The sequence below is a fragment of the Engystomops pustulosus genome, chromosome 3 (genome assembly GCF_040894005.1).
Source record: "Engystomops pustulosus chromosome 3, aEngPut4.maternal, whole genome shotgun sequence".
NCBI lineage: Eukaryota > Metazoa > Chordata > Amphibia > Anura > Leptodactylidae > Engystomops > Engystomops pustulosus.
Window position 1 is genome coordinate 161,411,337 of NC_092413.1, and position 19,035 is coordinate 161,430,371.

The window sequence follows — 19,035 nt, forward strand, 5'->3', positions numbered from 1 at the left end:
TGTTGGTGTAATATACAGCTTGGCAGCCTATGCCAAAAGCAGGACCACTTCACTATGAGGCAAGTCCCTGCTGCCCGTGACGTACTACGTCCAATGTCAGTAAGGGGTTAAAGGAGATTTCTTGTTTCTTGTACTAATTTTAAGGCAGGGGATTTAAATAGTTCACTTGCTATCAGAACCCCACCTGTTTGTAGTATTTTTTAATAAAATGCCTAGCATGGGCCCCACTCAGTAATAAAATACCCTGCAAGCCCCCACTAAGTAATAAAATACCCAGCAGAGCCCCCTTCAAAATAATAAACTTAAAGCATAACAGTAATGTTATTTTACTAAATTACCATAACTTTGGAAAGAAAAGCGTGAGCGCTACAATATGGGCATCGTTCTGTTTGATTTTAAAGGGGGAATCACATATACTAATTTGGTAAAATCATTATAACATTACAGTTACACTTTAAGTCTATTATTTTAAGTGGGCTCTGCTGGGCATTTTATTACTAAGTGGAAGCCATGCTGGGCATTTTATTAAATTGTAGCAGGTACATTTTCCACCCTAGCTTCACCTTATACTCAGGTTGGCTTATACTAGAGTATATATGGTAGTCTCTATCTAAGGTATATACATACTCGGGTATAAGCTGAGTGGGAATTTTTCATCACAAAAATTGACATTACATTAAGAATGAATTGTATGTGTAATAATGTCATTTTTAAACATCTCATAGTTTGTGACACCCGACTTACAGACAAACCCTCGTTAAAGATGGACCTGCCCATTGTGACCTCTGTGAAGCTCTCTGGATGCTTTTCATTAGTGCAATGCCCAGGTGTAAGGTGCCAGTAATAAAGCTTGATTATTATCCTTTTTCCCATGACAGCACAAAATTTTGAAAATCCAATTTGTCACCAGGACAAAAAATTTTTTTTCTGGAGTTAAAGAATAATATAAGAATAAAATAAATAATGGAGTGATAAAATATAGCATCTCTGAGTAGATTTGGCAATCTCTGTGTAGCGCTTCGTAATCTGTGTGCGCTATATAATTAAAGGAATTATTATTTATTATTATTACATACAAATTCAAGTAAAAAACTAACAAAAATCTTGTACATAACCCGGAGACTGCCTATACAGTATGTGGATTTTTATTTTTGTGGTACATTTTTATACATTTATCAGCAACATCAACAACGAAGAGAATCTCTTTCTCTATTCCATTGCCACTAATAAGAATGGAGCAGAAAGTCAATTATACAGCTGTAATCTACAGCAAATAAAAAATAACTATCTTTTAATTGTCCTATAGAAGCCATGAAGGAAGCACAACGACCATAACTATGTCACAAATGCAAAGATCTATACAATGAAAATTCAATGGATGGGCTCTTTTTTTTTCTTTTTTCACCTTCCTGTGGTTTGAAGCTTATACTGCTTGTTTAAGGCTATTTTTCTTGTACGGCATAATCTTGAATGTGAACTGTTAATCTGATTTAATGTTTATTGTCTGAAGGATACACTGTCATGGGATTTCTATCCTCGGTGTGCTGCTTTGTAGTGCATTCAACAGATTATGACCAGGGCTTGAATCCTTGTAAAATACTGATCAATAAACTACTATAGCAAAGGCTTATTTTTAGAACAGACTGGACAGGTCTTAAATATTTGCTCTAGCTTCTTCTAAAAAATGGGAAATATAAATAAAGTTACCAATATTGTTGGTACATTGTGTTTTGGCAAAAGGAACTGTCCACCAGTTTCCTTAATTTTTTCAGACTACATATATTTTTGACTTATATGTTTTGATGGGCTTTAAATAAGTACTGTATTGTATTTACCTAATCTTATAACATTGTAACGAGAGATTTATTTTTATTATGTCCTAATATGATATTGTATAGAATTTAATTTACTATATTACATGTTGCACAAATATTTCAGAGATGTACAAATCTTCCAAAGAGGACAATAGATAGGCATGGGCCTATACTGTATTCTGTCATTTATTTAGTCTTGTGCCATGTCCATCACATTCTCCATTACAGTGGTGTGTGTAATGTTCTGTGATGTAGTGAGGCACTTTATGGCTATATATGCCTTCCCAATACCGGGGGTATAATTATTGTGGAGGGTTGCACTAGATCTGCAGGGAGAGGGGGCCCGCAGCTGTTAAAACTCAATATAACAGAATCAGCCAAGTGGGCTGTGGTGATACCGGTAGAAGACAGTATGAGTGCAGTGCAAAAACAGATGCTGTTACATTGAATTGTACACCACAGGCCCCCTTGTCAGTCAGACACTGCTCTGTCACCATGCACATAGCTACAGGACATGGACCGAAATCTGATAGAGCGGTGCAGCTCTTTCCCTCTCTCTGCCATACTAACACTGATACTCAAGGAACTTAAGTGACATCATTGGGTCATGTCACATGACTCGGAAGTTTACACTGGATGAGCTGCCTGGTGTGAGTAGCTGTGCGATTGCAGGCTGGTGAGCAATAGTGAGATATTATGTTTTAAATAATAAAATTATATGCTATATATCAATATTAGAACATAATGAGAAGAAGACATTTTCTCCACAGGAAACTGCAGATAAATATGCCTATACTACCAGAGGTTACACCTACGGTAGATGCTAAAATGATTAGGCCTACACAGTATGAGATAAACAAGTTCCTTGGCTCTGCTGCATTTCATTGACACAAGATGTTGAACTTTCCCATTACCCTGGAGCAGGTCAAAAGGGCATTGAAACATGAAAACCTGACCCGGGTGGCTTCATTTATAAGTTCTAAATTCCTAATAAATCCATTTCAGAGCCCTACTTACTCATCATAAATCATCTTGCTAACAATTTAATCTCATTTCCAAGTGATACAGCATGCTAGGGGGTTCTATTGTTACCAACTCTGAGCAAAAATAAGATAACATGACAGCTATTTTTAAACCCTAACATCAACACAAAAAAAATATTAGCCATCCAATTAAGAGAAGAGTAGATCAGGTGGGTTTCCTTGCTGAAAACACAGCAGGGATGGGTATGACCCCAGTTTACTGCTGACATAATGTTAGGATCAGTGGATCCTCTGGACCACCGCGGGAGATGTAACTAGCCAACACCCGGAACCGGAGCCCAGCGGCACCTGGTATTCGCCAGAGCCCGCCGCAAAGCGGGTTGGACTTGCTGCGGCAGGATACCACTAGGTCGTTCCCAGGTGTGACTAGCCCACGGTGGCAGCCGAGGTCGAGGTACCTTAACGGATGACAAACTCGTAGACAGGTCCAGGCACAGGGTTAGGGCAGGCGGCAGAGATGCAACGTCAGGTCCAAGTCCGGGGTCAGCAACGGGAGGTCCAGGCAGGTGGGAACGGGAACACAGGCACACGGAACACAGCAACACGGAGGAACTCAGGTAACACAGGACTCAGGAGCGGGAACACACAGGAATACACAGGAATACACAGGAACGCAGGAATACACGGGAACGCAGGAATACTCGCTTGGAAGCTTTCTCTAAGGCTATGAGGCACAAAGATCCGGCAAGGAACACAGGAAGAGGCAGATTCTTAAAGGTGAGGTGTTCAGCCAGTGCACCAATTAGCGGTGCGCTGGCCCTTTAAATTTTCGGCCGGAGCCGCGTGCGCGCCCTAGGAGGCGGGGACGCGCGCGCACGGCAGTCCGAGGAAGCGCAGGAGCCGGGAGAGGTAAGAGACACCGGGCAGCAGCGGGGGCACATGCAGGAGCACGGATGCGCCCGCGATCCGTGACAGGGATCGCGGGAGCACCCGTGACAGTACCCCCCCCCTTCGGCCCCCCTCTCTTCTTGGGCCTGAGAAAACGTTGGAGCAGGCTCTTGTCCAGGATGTTATCCTCTGGCTCCCAGGATCTTTCCTCAGGACCAAATCCTTTCCAGTCTACCAGAAACAACCGTCTACCTCTCACAGTCTTAGTATCCAGGATCTCTTTCACCTCGAAGACATCGGTGGAATCAGCTTGTGGTGCCGGAGGAGGAGTAATTTGTCGGTTGAAGCGGTTGAAGATAACTGGCTTAAGGAGAGAAACGTGGAAAGAATTAGGAATGCGCATGCTGGGAGGCAGACGCAACTTGTAAGCCACCGGGTTGATGCGGCCGAGAATTTCAAATGGACCCAAGAACCGAGGTCCCAATTTATAGCTCGGGATCTTCAGCCGAACATACTTGGCGGACATCCAAACCTTGTCACCAGGAGCTAAAACAGGGAATGGTCGGCGTCTTTTGTCTGCTTGACGTTTGGTCTGGGCTGTAGCTCGGAGCAATGAGGTGTGGACTTGCTCCCAGATGGCTTTCAGATCACGTACCAGGTCCTCCACAGCAGGAACATCTGCAGACGTAGGTAACGGAAGAGGAGGCCGAGGATGCAGTCCATAGTTAATAAAAAAGAGAGCAGAACCGGCAGAAGTGGAGTCCAGGGAATTGTAAGAGAACTCCGCCCATGCTAGAAGAGATGCCCAGTCGTCCTGACGGGCAGAGACGAAATGGCGGAGGTAGCAACCTAAAGTATGATTCACCCTCTCCACTTGGCCGTTAGTCTGTGGGTGATAGGCAGAAGACAAGTCCAAGTTCACCTGCAACTGGTTGCACAAAGATCTCCAGAATTTGGACACAAACTGAACTCCTCGATCCGAGACGATGTGCTGAGGGAGACCATGAAGCCGGAAAATATGCTGGAAGAAGAGGCTGGCGAGACGTGGAGCAGAAGGCAAACCTGGTAGAGGGACAAAGTGAGACATCTTCGAAAAGCGGTCAGTCACCACCCAGATAACGGTGTTGCCAGAAGATGGCGGTAGATCCGTAACAAAGTCCATAGCCACATGAGACCATGGGCTGGTAGGCACGGGTAACGGCAACAGAAGACCAGCAGGTTTAAGTCGTGAAGGCTTGTTGCGGGCACAAGATACAGGAACCCACAAAATCCCGAACGTCCTTGACCAAATCAGGCCACCAGTAGAATCGGGAAATTAAGGCCACAGAGCGCTGCACCCCAGGGTGCCCAGCCACAAGAGAAGAATGTCCCCAGGTCAGAATCCTCTTTCGGAGACCAGGTCGCACATAAGTCTTGCCGGGAGGCAGCTGGCGGAGGTCCACCGGCGCGGCAAGCACAAGTCTCTCTGGAGGAACAATATGCCTCGGAGCAGAGTCCTCCCCCATAACATCAGAAGCACGGGACAAGGCGTCAGCCTTGATGTTTTTCTTTGCAGGGCGAAAATGGATTCGGAAGTCAAAGCGAGAAAAGAAGAGGGACCACCGGGCTTGACGTGGATTCAAACGCTGAGCCGTCTGAAGGTACTGAAGGTTTTTGTGGTCCGTGAAAATGCTGACTGGAAATCGGGCTCCCTCCAGCAGATGACGCCACTCTTCCAAAGCCAGCTTGATGGCTAGAAGCTCCCGATCTCCAATGGAATAATTTCTCTCCGTGGTGGAGAAGGTTTTGGAGAAGAAACCACAAGTGAGTGTTCGTCCCCTGGGACCCTTCTGGGTAAGGACTGCCCCAGCACCCACGGAGGAGGCATCAACCTCCACCAGGAACGGCTTTTCAGTATCCGGTCGGGTAAGGACTGGAGCGGAGGAAAAAGCAGTTTTTAATTTCGTGAAGGCTTTTTCTGCTGCTGGTGGCCAGACACGGGGATTAGCACCCTTTTTCGTAAGCGCCACCATCGGCGCGACCAGAGATGAGAAGTGTGGGATAAATTGCCTATAATAATTAGCAAAGCCCAGAAATCTTTGTATAGCTCGCAGTCCCACTGGGCGTGGCCACTGAAGAACCGCAGATAACTTGGCAGGATCCATTTGCAAACCCCTATCAGAAATTATGTAGCCGAGGAATGGAAGGCTCCTCTGATGAAAGTGGCACTTCTCCAGCTTGGCATAGAGGTGGTTTGTCCTGAGGCGGCTGAGAACCTCCCGTACATGAGACTGGTGGGACTCCAGATTGGCAGAATACACAAGGATGTCGTCCAGGTACACCACGACACAACTGTACAATAAGTCCCGGAAAATATCATTTACAAACTCCTGGAAAACTGCTGGCGCATTACAAAGTCCGAAGGGCATAACTAGATATTCAAAATGCCCATCACGGGTGTTAAAGGCGGTCTTCCACTCGTCACCCTTCCTGATGCGGATAAGGTTGTAGGCCCCACGAAGATCCAATTTGGAAAAAATTCTTGCACCCCGCAGACGATCAAATAGCTCCGTGATAAGCGGCAAAGGATAGCGGTTCTTAACGGTGACCTTGTTAAGACCGCGATAGTCTATACAGGGGCGGAGAGAGCCATCTTTTTTTGTGACAAAAAAGAAACCAGCGCCAGCTGGTGAGGAGGATTTGCGGATGAAACCTCTTTGCAGATTTTCCTTAACATATTCCGACATAGCGGCAGTCTCAGGAACCGAGAGCAGATACACACGACCCCGTGGTGGAGAAGATCCAGGCAGCAGATCAATGGGGCAATCATAGGGACGATGTGGAGGAAGGATCTCGGCTTGTTTTTTAGAAAACACGTCTGCAAAGTCCCGGTACGGAGCTGGAAGTCCCTCCAGGGGCTTGGGAGACAAGGTAGCAGTCCTGACAGGAAGCGGATGTGGAACCGTCATGCAGCGTGAGGGGCAATCCGGACCCCAACGGAGAATCTCCCCAGAAGACCAGTCCAGAACAGGGGCATGATGCTGCAACCAGGGGAGACCCAGCAGGAGAGTGGAAGTGCACTGTGGCAGCACAAAAAAGGAGAGTCTCTCTTTATGCAATGCACCAACTTGAAGGAGCAGGGGTTCAGTGCGAAACCAGATAGGCACGGAGAGAATCTGGCCACTGACTGAGGCAATGGACAAGGGCTTCTCAAGACGAACCACCGGGAAGTGATGCAGGGCGACCAGTGCAGCATCTACAAAGTTCGCTGTGGAGCCCGAATCCAGGAAAGCAGAAACCTGGACCGGAGTACCGGTGCCAATGCTGAGGAGTACAGGGAGAATCAAGCGTGGAGAAGCTTTATTCACACCTAGGGACGCTTCTCCTGAGAAGCCTAGGTGCTGGCGTTTCCCGGGCGTTGGGGACGTACAGGGCAAGTCCCGACGAAGTGCTGTGGGCTGGCACAATACATGCACAAGTTCTCCTGACGTCGTCTGGAACGCTCTTGTAGAGTGAGCCGGGTTCGGTCAACCTGCATGGGTTCCTCAACAGAAGATTCAGGCGGGACCTGGAGCGGCCTTTGGAAGACTGGCGCCAGGGGAGGAATGCGTCGAACACGGCCTTGGGGATACTCGGATCGTAGTTCCTCAGCTCGCTCCTTAAACCGGACATCAATTCGAGTGGCCAAGGTGATGAGGTCACTCAGAGTAGATGGAAGATCCCGAGCTGCCAGTGCGTCCTTGACCTGCGCAGAGAGCCCTTTCTTAAATGTAGCGATGAGGGCTGCATCGTTCCAAGCCAGTTCTGAAGCCAGGGTGCGGAATTGAACTGCGTACTCTCCCACCGATGAGTTGCCCTGACGCAAGTTCAACAATGCAGACTCCGCAGAGGAGGCTGGTGCTGGTTCCTCGAAGACTGACCGGAACTCTGACAGAAACGCAGTGAGGCTAGACACAACCGGGTCATCTCTGTCCCAAAGCGGAGTAGCCCAGGCCAGGGCTTTCCCGGAAAGAAGGCTGAGGACAAATGCCACCTTGGACCGCTCTGTGGCAAATTGCGACGGCATGAGTTCTATGTGCAAGGAGCACTGGGTGATGAAGCCCCTGCACATCTTAGGATCTCCATCATACTTGCCGGGCAAAGAGAGCCGTAGCCTGGGTTCAGCAGCAGGATGATAAGCCGGGGTAGCAGCGGCCACTTCTGGAGACTGTTGCTGATGTTGGGTAGCAAGTAGTTGTTGTAGCATGGCGTAGACTTGCTCTAGCTGATTCCGCTGTGCTGCAGTCTGCCGGGACTGGTGGATCACGATGGTGGCGAGATCAGGCTGACTGGGAGAAGAAGCCTCGGCGGGATCCATGGCCGGATCTTACTGTTAGGATCAGTGGATCCTCTGGACCACCGCGGGAGATGTAACTAGCCAACACCCGGAACCGGAGCCCAGCGGCACCTGGTATTCGCCAGAGCCCGCCGCAAAGCGGGTTGGACTTGCTGCGGCAGGATACCACTAGGTCGTTCCCAGGTGTGACTAGCCCACGGTGGCAGCCGAGGTCGAGGTACCTTAGCGGATGACAATCTCGTAGACAGGTCCAGGCACAGGGTCAGGGCAGGCGGCAGAGATGCAACGTCAGGTCCAAGTCCGGGGTCAGCAACGGGAGGTCCAGGCAGGTGGGAACGGGAACACAGGCACACGGAACACAGCAACACGGAGGAACTCAGGTAACACAGGACTCAGGAGCGGGAACACACAGGAATACACAGGAATACACAGGAACGCAGGAATACACGGGAACGCAGGAATACTCGCTTGGAAGCTTTCTCTAAGGCTATGAGGCACAAAGATCCGGCAAGGAACACAGGAAGAGGCAGATTCTTAAAGGTGAGGTGTTCAGCCAGTGCACCAATTAGCGGTGCGCTGGCCCTTTAAATTTTCGGCCGGAGCCGCGCGTTCGCCCTAGGAGGCGGGGACGCGCGCGCACGGCAGTCCGAGGAAGCGCAGGAGCCGGGAGAGGTAAGAGACACCGGGCAGCAGCGGGGGCACATGCAGGAGCACGGATGCGCCCGCGATCCGTGACAGGGATCGCGGGAGCACCCGTGACACATAAGATCCTAGTAAAAGATTGGACAAGTAGTTCTTTTATATTTTGTAGTAGTTGTTTTATATATTTTTATGTATGGCCTGATAAACTGAGTAGTATTGACAGACGGACTGGACTAAAAGTAAATAATGTCCTAATTAAAAATGTATTGTGGTTGACTGCATTACAAAGGCAGGCTGGCAAGACGAGGAGATGACTGTAGACATTGCAGAGGAATGAAGTGGGACATCTTGGAGAACCGGTCTGTGACAACCCAGATGACGTTATTACCGGAAGATGGCGGAAGATCCGTAATAAAGTCCATGGCTATGTGAGTCCATGGGCAACTTGGTATAGACAATGGCAGGAGCAGACCTGCTGGCTTGAGACGTGACAGCTTGTACGAGTACAGGAAGAGCAGGAACTCACAAAGTCTTGTACATCCTTGACCAGAGCTGGCCACCAGTAAAAACAAGATATTAGAGCGACAGATCTCTGCACCCCAGGGTGCCCAGCCACATGAGAGCAATGTCCCCAAGTTAGTATCCTCTTCCGAAGAGCAGGTTGGGCATGGGTCTTGCTAGGAGAAGGATGCTGTAGGTCCACAGGAGCGGAAACAACCAGTCGTTCAGGAGGAACAATATGTCGAGGAGCTGGTTCTTTCCTAATTACATCTGAGACATAAGAGAGGGCATCGGCTTTAACATTCTTCTTTGATGTACAGAAATGTATCAGAAAGTTAAAGCGGGAGAAAAAGAGGGAACAACAAGCCTGTCATGGATTGAGACGCTGAGTGGTCTAGAGATACAGGAAATTTTTGTAATCTGTGTAGACCGGATGACAAGCTTCTTCCAGAAGATAACGCCATTCTTCCAAAGCAAGTTTTATGGCCTGAAGATCCTGATCACCTATGGAATAATTCCTCTCTGTGGCTGAGAAGGTCTTAGAGAAGAAGCCGCGTGCTTGGGCCAGGTGTCAACCTCTAGCAGTAACATTTTCACAGTATCAGGTCAGGTGAGACCGGGAGCATAGGAAAAGGCAAACTTCAGCTTGGAGAAAGCTTCTTCAGCCACTGGAGGCCGGAGCTTAGGATTAGCGTTTTGCTTGGTCATTGCCACAAAGGGAGACATAAGGGAGAAAAAATGTGGTATAAACTGTCTGTAGTAGTCAGCAAAGCCCAGGAATTCCTGGATAGCAGAAATCCTACTGGCCGAGGCCACTGAAGTACCGCAGACAACTTTGTGGGATCCATCTGTAGACTCTTGTCAGAGATGATATAACCGAGGAATGGAAGACTCTTTCGGTGGAACTGGCACGTCTCGAGCTTGGCATTCAGGCAATTGATGCTTACGTGCCTGAGAACTTGTTGTACTTGGACCTCATGGAATTCAAGGTCCATAGAGAATACCAGGATATCGTCCAAGTAGACCACGACACAGGTATAACGAGTATTGAAGGTGGTCTTCCATTTATCGCATTCACGGATGCGGAAGAGATAGTATGCCCCCTATAGGTTCAATTTGGTGAAGACCTTGGCTCCACATAGGTGGTTGAAGAGTTCTTTGATGAGAGGTAGTGGGAAGCGGTTCTTCACCGAAACTTTATTAAGACTGCGATAGTCAATGCATGGGCAAAGGGAACAATCCTTATTGGCCACGAAGAAGAATCCAGCACTGGCAGGAGAAGAGAACATGTGTATGAACCCCTTCTGCCGATTCTCCTTCACATAAGCTGACATAGCCTCAGTTTCGGGCACTGACAGTGGATACATCCGACCCCATGGTGGACATGTGCCCGACAACAGGTCTATAAGGCAGTTGTAGGGCTGGTTTGGTGGCAGTGTCTCAGCTTTCTTCTCTGAGAAGACATCCACAAAGTCCATACTTGGAGTGGGGAGACCCACCAGGGTTTTGGAGGACACCGAGGAAGCCGTGGTGAATACAGGATGAGGTACCATCAAACAGCGTGACTGGCATTTCAGTCTCCAGCAAAGAACCTTTCCCATCTGCGAGATGAGCATGGGTTCATGGCTGTGCAACCACAATAGACCCAGAGGGATTAAAGACATGGACCGGGGTAGCAAATAAAATGACTTGTGCAATGCCCTGACATGCAGAAATAGAGGCTCAGTGGGGTACCGGACTGGATCCCAGAGGATCTGCCCACTGACAGAGGAGATGACCAGCGGCTTCTCAACACGGACCACAGGAGGATGATGCTGGGATACCAGGACAGCATCCACAAAGTGTCCTGCAGAGCCAGAATCCAGGAAGGCAGAAGCTTGAAACTGGTCACTTGTTCTTGAGCTGAGTAGGAATATTCAGGTGAAGAGAAGCTTTATTCTCACCTTGGGACCTTCTCTCACAAACCCTGGGTGTGTGCGTTTCCTGAACACTGTGGGGGGAGTGGTCAAGACCCGAGAAAGTGCTCCGGGCTGGCAACATAGAGGCACAAATTCTATTGCTGACATCTGGAGCGTTCTTGGGGAGTCAGACATGCTTTATTCACCTGCCTGGCCTCTGGAGCAGACAAGGAGGACGGCTGTGTTGGCCTTTGAAAGACTGGTGCCATTCGGGCTGTTGACGGGTCCTGGCCTGTGTTAGTTCTAGACGCTGCTCTTACTGACGTTCTGAAAACCGGATGTCAATCCAAGTGGCCAAGGAGTTAAGACCACTCAGACAGTAGATCACATGCAAACTGGGCGTCTTTAATATGTCCAGAGAGTCTTTTTTTAAAGGTAGCGACCAAGGCTACCACATTCCAACCAAGCTCAGAAGCTAAAGTCCAACAGTCCCCTTGGTAAAAGTTCAGCAGGGCGTCTCAATAGATAATGCCCAAGCTGATTCCTCAAAGACAGACCGGAATTCATTGAGGCAAGCAGTGATGACAGTTTGGCCATAGTAGTGGGTGGTATCACAGGCACTAGATGCTGGTGCTGGGTAGCCAACAGTTGCTGCAAGATGGTGGTGAGCTGACCAAATTGTTGGCCCTGAGCGGCAATCTGCTGGGACTGCTGGCTCACTATGGTGGGAACACCCGGAGCGCCGAAGGTAGTAAGTATAGTTTTTTTTTTCTCAGCCCCCCAGTGAAGTTATTATTAATGTCTGACAACCCCTTTGACAAAAGTCAAAAGACAGAACAATGATAAAAAAAAATATGAAATTGGTATCAGAGAAGCATTATATAGCCATTCATATATGTGGCTTCAGCTTTATCATTTATAAAATATATATATCCTATATGTAAAACTGCTGTGTTTGCTTTTTAGCAACTGTCAACGTTATAGACCTCTATACTGTCAGTGTATGTCTGATATTTCTGTGAGTTCCATTGATCTCTATACGGTTCCCCTGACTTGTATTTACAAACTAAACGCTTCAACCTCTGAAACATTGACTAATGATAGAAAGAAGCCAAAGCTGTTTTTAATCCACTAGAAGGATGCTTCAAAAGACTGCCTCTTAAATCTTCATAAATGCCAAATCCATGTGCCTTAATATAGGCACAAGATTGGTTCTGTTTGTTTATTTTTAAGTTGAATTTGTGTGTAAGTCAGAACACTTATATTGTAAGTTCTACTCCGGACAAAGATTTTTTTTGTCCCTGTGACAATAGGATTTACACAATTGTGGACTTTCATGATAGCAAGATTGAACAAATAAGTTTCATTTCATACCCCTTTCATAACTCTTATGTAGATATAAACCAAAATGTGTATCTCAGCACTATCCCAATACTGTTACCGGACTAATGTGGGTAATAGATGTGCTAGCGGCCAATTACAATTGCCTATCTGTAATAATAGAAAATGGTCAAGTAAGAAATGTATAGAGCCGAGCACCTATCTATACTCAATGGACAATATAAATGTGTACCGTATTAACTCGTTCACGACCCGTGACGTATTAGCACGTCACGGGTCGGCCTCTCCATAGCCGGTAAGTCTTTGCTGCATATAAACGTGGGGTATTGCACTCACGGTTTCACCCCGCTATTATTAAGGGGTTCTTGAAGCCAGCCACCACGGACGTTGCATGTGGTAGCGATCGTCTTGACTCAGCGTCCTGTAAGTTGTTGTGCACATGTGTGAGCCCACTGTGCTTGGTGGGATTATGTCTGCCGTATCTCAACCAACGTGCCTCTCAGTAGTCCAAATCCACAGGTGGAACGGAGGTAATCCCATAGGTACAAATAAATATTAGCACCTATTAAAAGTTGTCTTAGATGCTTCATATAATAAAATGTCCTCTTTTTCTGGCGTCTTTTTCTAGCGTTAATCTCCATGGTAACCGTCCAAAAAGGTAGTTTAAAATAAAATCGCTAAACGCGTTTTAAAGCCTCCTCTTGGCTTTTTCATCAGTAGCTGAATGTTAGTTAACCGCCCATGTTGCCTGTTTTATACAAAAAACCCGGCCTGGATCTTTAACGATGTTCATAGTTAACGATGGTTGTTTACATAATAGAATTAAGTACAAAAGAACAAATAATACAAGTGAATGAATACAAATAGAAATACATAGATTTGACAATATAAACGAACAAATAGTGAAATATTTAGCACTTGCATTATTTACTAGATCAATATAAAAAAAGGAAAGAGAAAGTGCTATATATGTTTTCCAGTGGGTCTAACCACTACATCCTATACATTGGTCATATAAACTGAACATTGTTATTGACATATAGTACATATAAGGTTCAACGGCTGATGGAATATGCACCGGAAACTAGTTGAACAGTGTTTCGCAACCTAGACAGGTTGTTTATGGTGTGAATAGTCTGATGATAACCATTAACTCATTACTGTCTGTAGTTGTAATGGGACATCTTTTGTTTACTGGGCTTTGAAGTAGTAAAAACATAAATAATCACATAATGAAGACAGTGACTGGGAATAATCAGTATAGAACTAGATACAAAGAGACAACAGACATCGGTGTGCTGGAAAGCAGCCTGACATCGATATGTGGTGTGAACACGGTTCCATCAGGGTGAACTTAAAATGTAATCACAAAAACCCAAATAGTTCCATCTCAGCATTTAATCCCTTCGGGATAAAGGTATCAAAATTATATATCATTTTTGATTCAGACCTTGACATTTTAGCTCGGGTCACTGAGTGGATGGCACTGAATTTTGTGTATTTAGGGTCACAATTATGATATTTTTTGTAGTGTAAAGATAAACTGTGATGTTCGAACCCTGATCTTATATGTCTAAAATGTTCTCCAATTCTTTCTTTTAATTTTCTACTGGTTCTGCCTATATATTGTTTCTTACATGGGCATTCTATCATGTACAGGCGGTCCCCTACTTAAGAACACCCGACTTACAGACGACTACTAGTTACAAACAGACCTCTGGATGTTGGGAATTTAGTGTACTTTAGTCCCTAGACTACAATAAACAGCTATAACCATTATTAAATGTGCCTGTAGTTAAGATTTATTGTTAATCCTGGTTTATATGATAACCCAACATTTTTAAAATCCAATTGTCACAGAGACCAAAATTACATACAAATTCAACTTAAGAACAAACCTACAGACCTTATCTTGTACGTAACCCGGGGACTGCCTGTATATCACTCTAGAACTGTTACAAGTGAGTGCTTCATCGATTAGAAAAGAGAAATCATTGGTGTTGGATAGTAAAGAAGTTGTTTTACGGTCAAAATAAGTGGTTCTGCAGCACATACATCTGCCACAGCGGAAAAAACCTTTTAATGATAGCCATATCATAGGTGTAGACTTGTTGTTATGTGTGGTTATTTTTACTGTTGAGGCTATCTGCATGCCCAAATTGGGAGCTTTCGTAAATACTATAGGGGGGTGAAGAGGTAAAGAGTCGCCAATAATTTTGTCATTTTTCAAAATGTGCCAATATTTATAAATGATCTTTTTGATTTTGGTATATTGGGTATTGAATGGCAGTGCAATTTTAGATTGATCCATCATTGATTTATCTATTACTGGTAGATTGTGTTCTGTACTGTCTCTCCCTAATATTGTGTTTCTATCTATATTTCTTGCTTTCTCCCAGGTTGTTAGTAGTAGGGGTTTGGGATATTGTTTTTGTGAGAATTGTTCTGTAAGGGCAGCTACTTCCTCTTCAAAGGTCTTTATATTGGTACAATTTCTCCTAATACGTCTATATTGTTCGTATGGGACATTCATTAACCACTATGGTATGTGACAACTATCAAAAACGATATAGCCATTTTTAGCTGTAGGTTTTTTGAAGGTGCTGCAACATAATCTGGTGTTATCAATTGAAATAAGAAGATTTAAGAATTCTATTTGTTGAGAACTGGTCTTGGGGGTGAAACGGAGGTTAATTTCATTGTCATCAAGTGAGTGTATAAATCATGCGAGATCTTCATGGGTCCCATTGCAAATACATACAATATCGTCGATATATCTTTGCCAGAGGACCAGACTCGCGTCCAGTCGGGGTTGGATATGTTGGTCTTCCCAATGGGCCATAAATAAATTGGCGTAACTGGGCGCGAATCTGGTCCCCATGGGAAAAAAACACTGCAAAAAAACTGTGAATTGAAAGAAAAATAGTTGTGAGTTAAAATAAATGTGATACTGTCAAGCAGAAATTTGATTTGGTCCTCATGTAGAAGGTTTGACTTATTGAGGTGGTACTTGGTGGCTTCTATTCCCTTTTTATGGTCAATACATGTATATAATAATGTCACATCTAATGTGACTAATGTCCAATTTGGTTGCCACTGTAGATTTTCTTATGTAGCCCAAGTCGGGTATGCTTATGCAACATCCCTCACCGGCCTTTTCTTGGGGCCTGGAAACAGCTGGGGCCCAGAATTCTGGAGTGGTTGCAATTGCGGCCTGAGTGTCTGTAAGATAGGTCCCTGGGGAAGGCCATGGTGGTAGACAGACGTATCCAGGGATCAGATGGAGGCAACGTTGGCAAATCAACTTGCGGTTCTTTACTGAACAACAGGTAGCAGATTCGGATTCTGGTACTGGAGTGGTCGTGGAGTGTTCCGCAGGAATAATTCACCAGCCTGGTAGTAGATGCAGGCTGGGAGAATTTAGATGGAGCTGTGTCCAAACTGTGAAAGCTGTAGCTCTGGGTTAGAGTCTCATGACTCAGTTCCTTGGTTTCCGTAGCAGCACTGAAGGTGTGCTCTACACTTTCTCTCTTCACTCATATCATGTGGTCTGGACTGCTGACAGGCAAAGAAAATGAGGTCAGACAGACCAGCTAAGACTCTGCAGACAACTATGTGCTCCCAGTGCCCAGGGGTTTTATACTCCCCTGGTCAGGTGGTAGCACCTCTCCAATCACACTCCAGTGTACAATACAGCCAATTGATTGGATAACACTTTACACCATTTAACTGCTGCCTTGCCAGGCAGAGTCTACAGCTGCAATTACATAATCTCTCAGTGCTAGAAACTTACTAGAGGGTTCATGACTCCCTCTTACAGCTCCTAACCTGGAGAGGTTGTGGTTCACAACTACCAGCCTGCCTATGTATTGGCAGGGGTTGGGGAGTGCCTGCACATGCTCACAAGTAGGGGTTTTTATAGCACTGAGGTGTAATGTAGAAGTTTTTAGAGCTGTTCATCAATTCTCTAAATTGGCTAATGGGAAATGTAAATGCCCCCATATAATTCATACATAATGTACGGTATATATGATTTAGACAAAAAAAATCATATAAGTAAACTAAAATCTTCTACTGGAGGGACTATGCTTAATGCTTAGTCAACAGAATAAAAATAGGATTGTAGCCATTTTAGAGGAAACTCTTTGCACAATCATGCTTTCTTCATGGGTAACAAAACATAAAACTTCAAGCTAGTTTAGTTTAGACTTGCGGCCAAGGTGAATCTTAATAATTATAATGTTTATCCACATTACCCATATACCAATGTAACGCCAGCATTCGTATATATACATATTCGTATATATATATATATATATATATATATATATATATATATATATATATATATACATATATACATGCATACTCCAGTATAAGCAAGTTTTTTTGACAAGCCTAACTTGACTTATACTTGAGTCAAGAAAAAACAAACAACCCGTGTACTCACCTTCCGATCCCCCTGGCAGGTCCTCTTCAATCAGCCGCTTGCTGACGTTCTACTATGTGCGGCTGCATCAGCACACAGTATTATGTCAGAGAGCGCTGCCGTCACGATCCCTGCTACGGACGGCACTGGGACACAGAGAAGATACCGGAACAGCGATTGATTGAAGAGGACCTGGGGGGGGGGGATTGTGTTGGAAGGTGAGTATACTGTTTTGTTTAGTTTTTTGGAGGCTACATACTAAAGAGGTCTTTAGACCTCTTGTAGTTCATACTTGGTGTTATGGGGGCTGCCTTTCAAGGTAGCAAAAAGAGGCATTGTTTTCCATTTAACACCTTGGAAAATGTTTTTGCATACTTCCCAGAATTCCCTAGTGGAGCATCTATGGCTTTAAGTCTCCACATGCCTTTAAAGTGGCCTTAATTGGCAATGTCGCCATAAGGAGAACACCTACTGTCTGACCCTAGCCCCTGTAGTATAAAGCCTGCCAGCCCCTCTAGTATATAGCCTGCCAGCCCAGCATACTTCCCAGTACTACAGGGGCTGGCAGGCTATATACTCCAGGGACTGGCAGGCTATATACTCCAGGGGGCTGGCAGGCTATATACTCCAGGGGGCTGGCAGGCTATATACTCCTGGGGGCTGGCAGGCTAATTACTCCAGGGGCTGACAGGCTATATACTCCAGGGGATGGCTTGCTATATCCCACCCTTGGCTTATACTCGAGTCAATAGGTTTTCCCTGATTTTTTTTTGTTAAAATTAGGGGTCTCGGTTTATACTCGGGTCAGCTTATAATCGAGTATATAAGGTACATTTTCTGTGCCACTGGTGCTTTTCAACCATCAAAAGTTATAACTAGTTAAAGAAACCTAACAAAGGCAGATTTTACAGTACTATATTTTAATATTGGATAACAAAATCATATCCTATTTACAGTAAGCTGTAGCTTAGATTTGGGCAGTGTAGTGCTGCAGGGCAAAAACACAAAGTGCCCAAAAAATCTTCTTTAATAAAGCAACCTTTAACATGTACGTATTGCTAACAAGGTTGTTTTCGGCTTAGTGACCCTGTTCCGTTTGCAACCCCTATAGTAATGCTAGTAAAAAGAGCTGCTATTGGCTTCCAAAGCCAATATTTCCTGACCAATCCGCCAGGTGAATTATGACATGATGACCTAATGTTAATGTTTAGCTCATGGATATGCAGGTCAGTATTGCAGGGAAAAAGTAATTGCTCTACATGATGTACATTGCTTTCTCCCTGTAATTTGCTAAGAATCATCTGAACCAACCAAACAGCTATTGGAACAATGGTTTGTAAATGGGTCACATTAAATTCCAGCATAAAATCCTCATTCATTTTGGAAACCTTAATGGTGATACTATGGTTTGGTTTTCTATTGTTATTGTATCTGGGTAAGAGCAGTGTGCCATCATTGATGAAACAATGAATTTAGAATTATAACAGCCATTTCAACAACCTGATAATGTCAGGTCACTGTGGGTGAATAGAGAACTCCAAAAATTGTGGATTGAAGATTAGCTTTAGATTGTAAGATATTGGGGTGATCTATCACCACCTTGTCTGGTTTCATTTACTTGATACTGGGACAAATGAGTCTCAACTGGGACAAATATGTCTCAGCTGTGACAAATACACTCACCGGCCACTTTATTAGGTACACCTGTCCAACTGCTCGTTAACACTTAATTTCTAATCAGCCAATCACATGGTGGCAACTCAGTGCTTTTAGGCATGTAGACATGGTCAAGACAATCTCCTGCAGTTCAAACTGAGCATCAGTATGGGGAAGAAAGGTGATTTGAGTGCCTTTGAATGTGGCATGGTTATTGGTGCCAGAAGGGCTGGTCTGAGTATTTCAGAAACTGCTGATCTACTGGGATTTTCACGCACAATCATCTCTAGGGTTTACAAAGAATGGTCTGAAAAAGAAAAAACATCCAGTGAGCGGCAGTTCTGTGGGCGGAAATGCCTTGTTGATGCCAGAGGTCAGAGGAGAATGGGCAGACTGGTTCGAGCTGATAGAAAGGCAACAGTGACTCAAATCGCCACCCGTTACAACCAAGGTAGGCAGAAGAGCATCTCTGAAGGCACAGTACGTCGAACTTTGAGGCAGATGGGCTGCAGCAGCAGAAGACCTCACCGGGTGCCATTCCTTTCAGCTAAGAACAGGAAACTGAGGC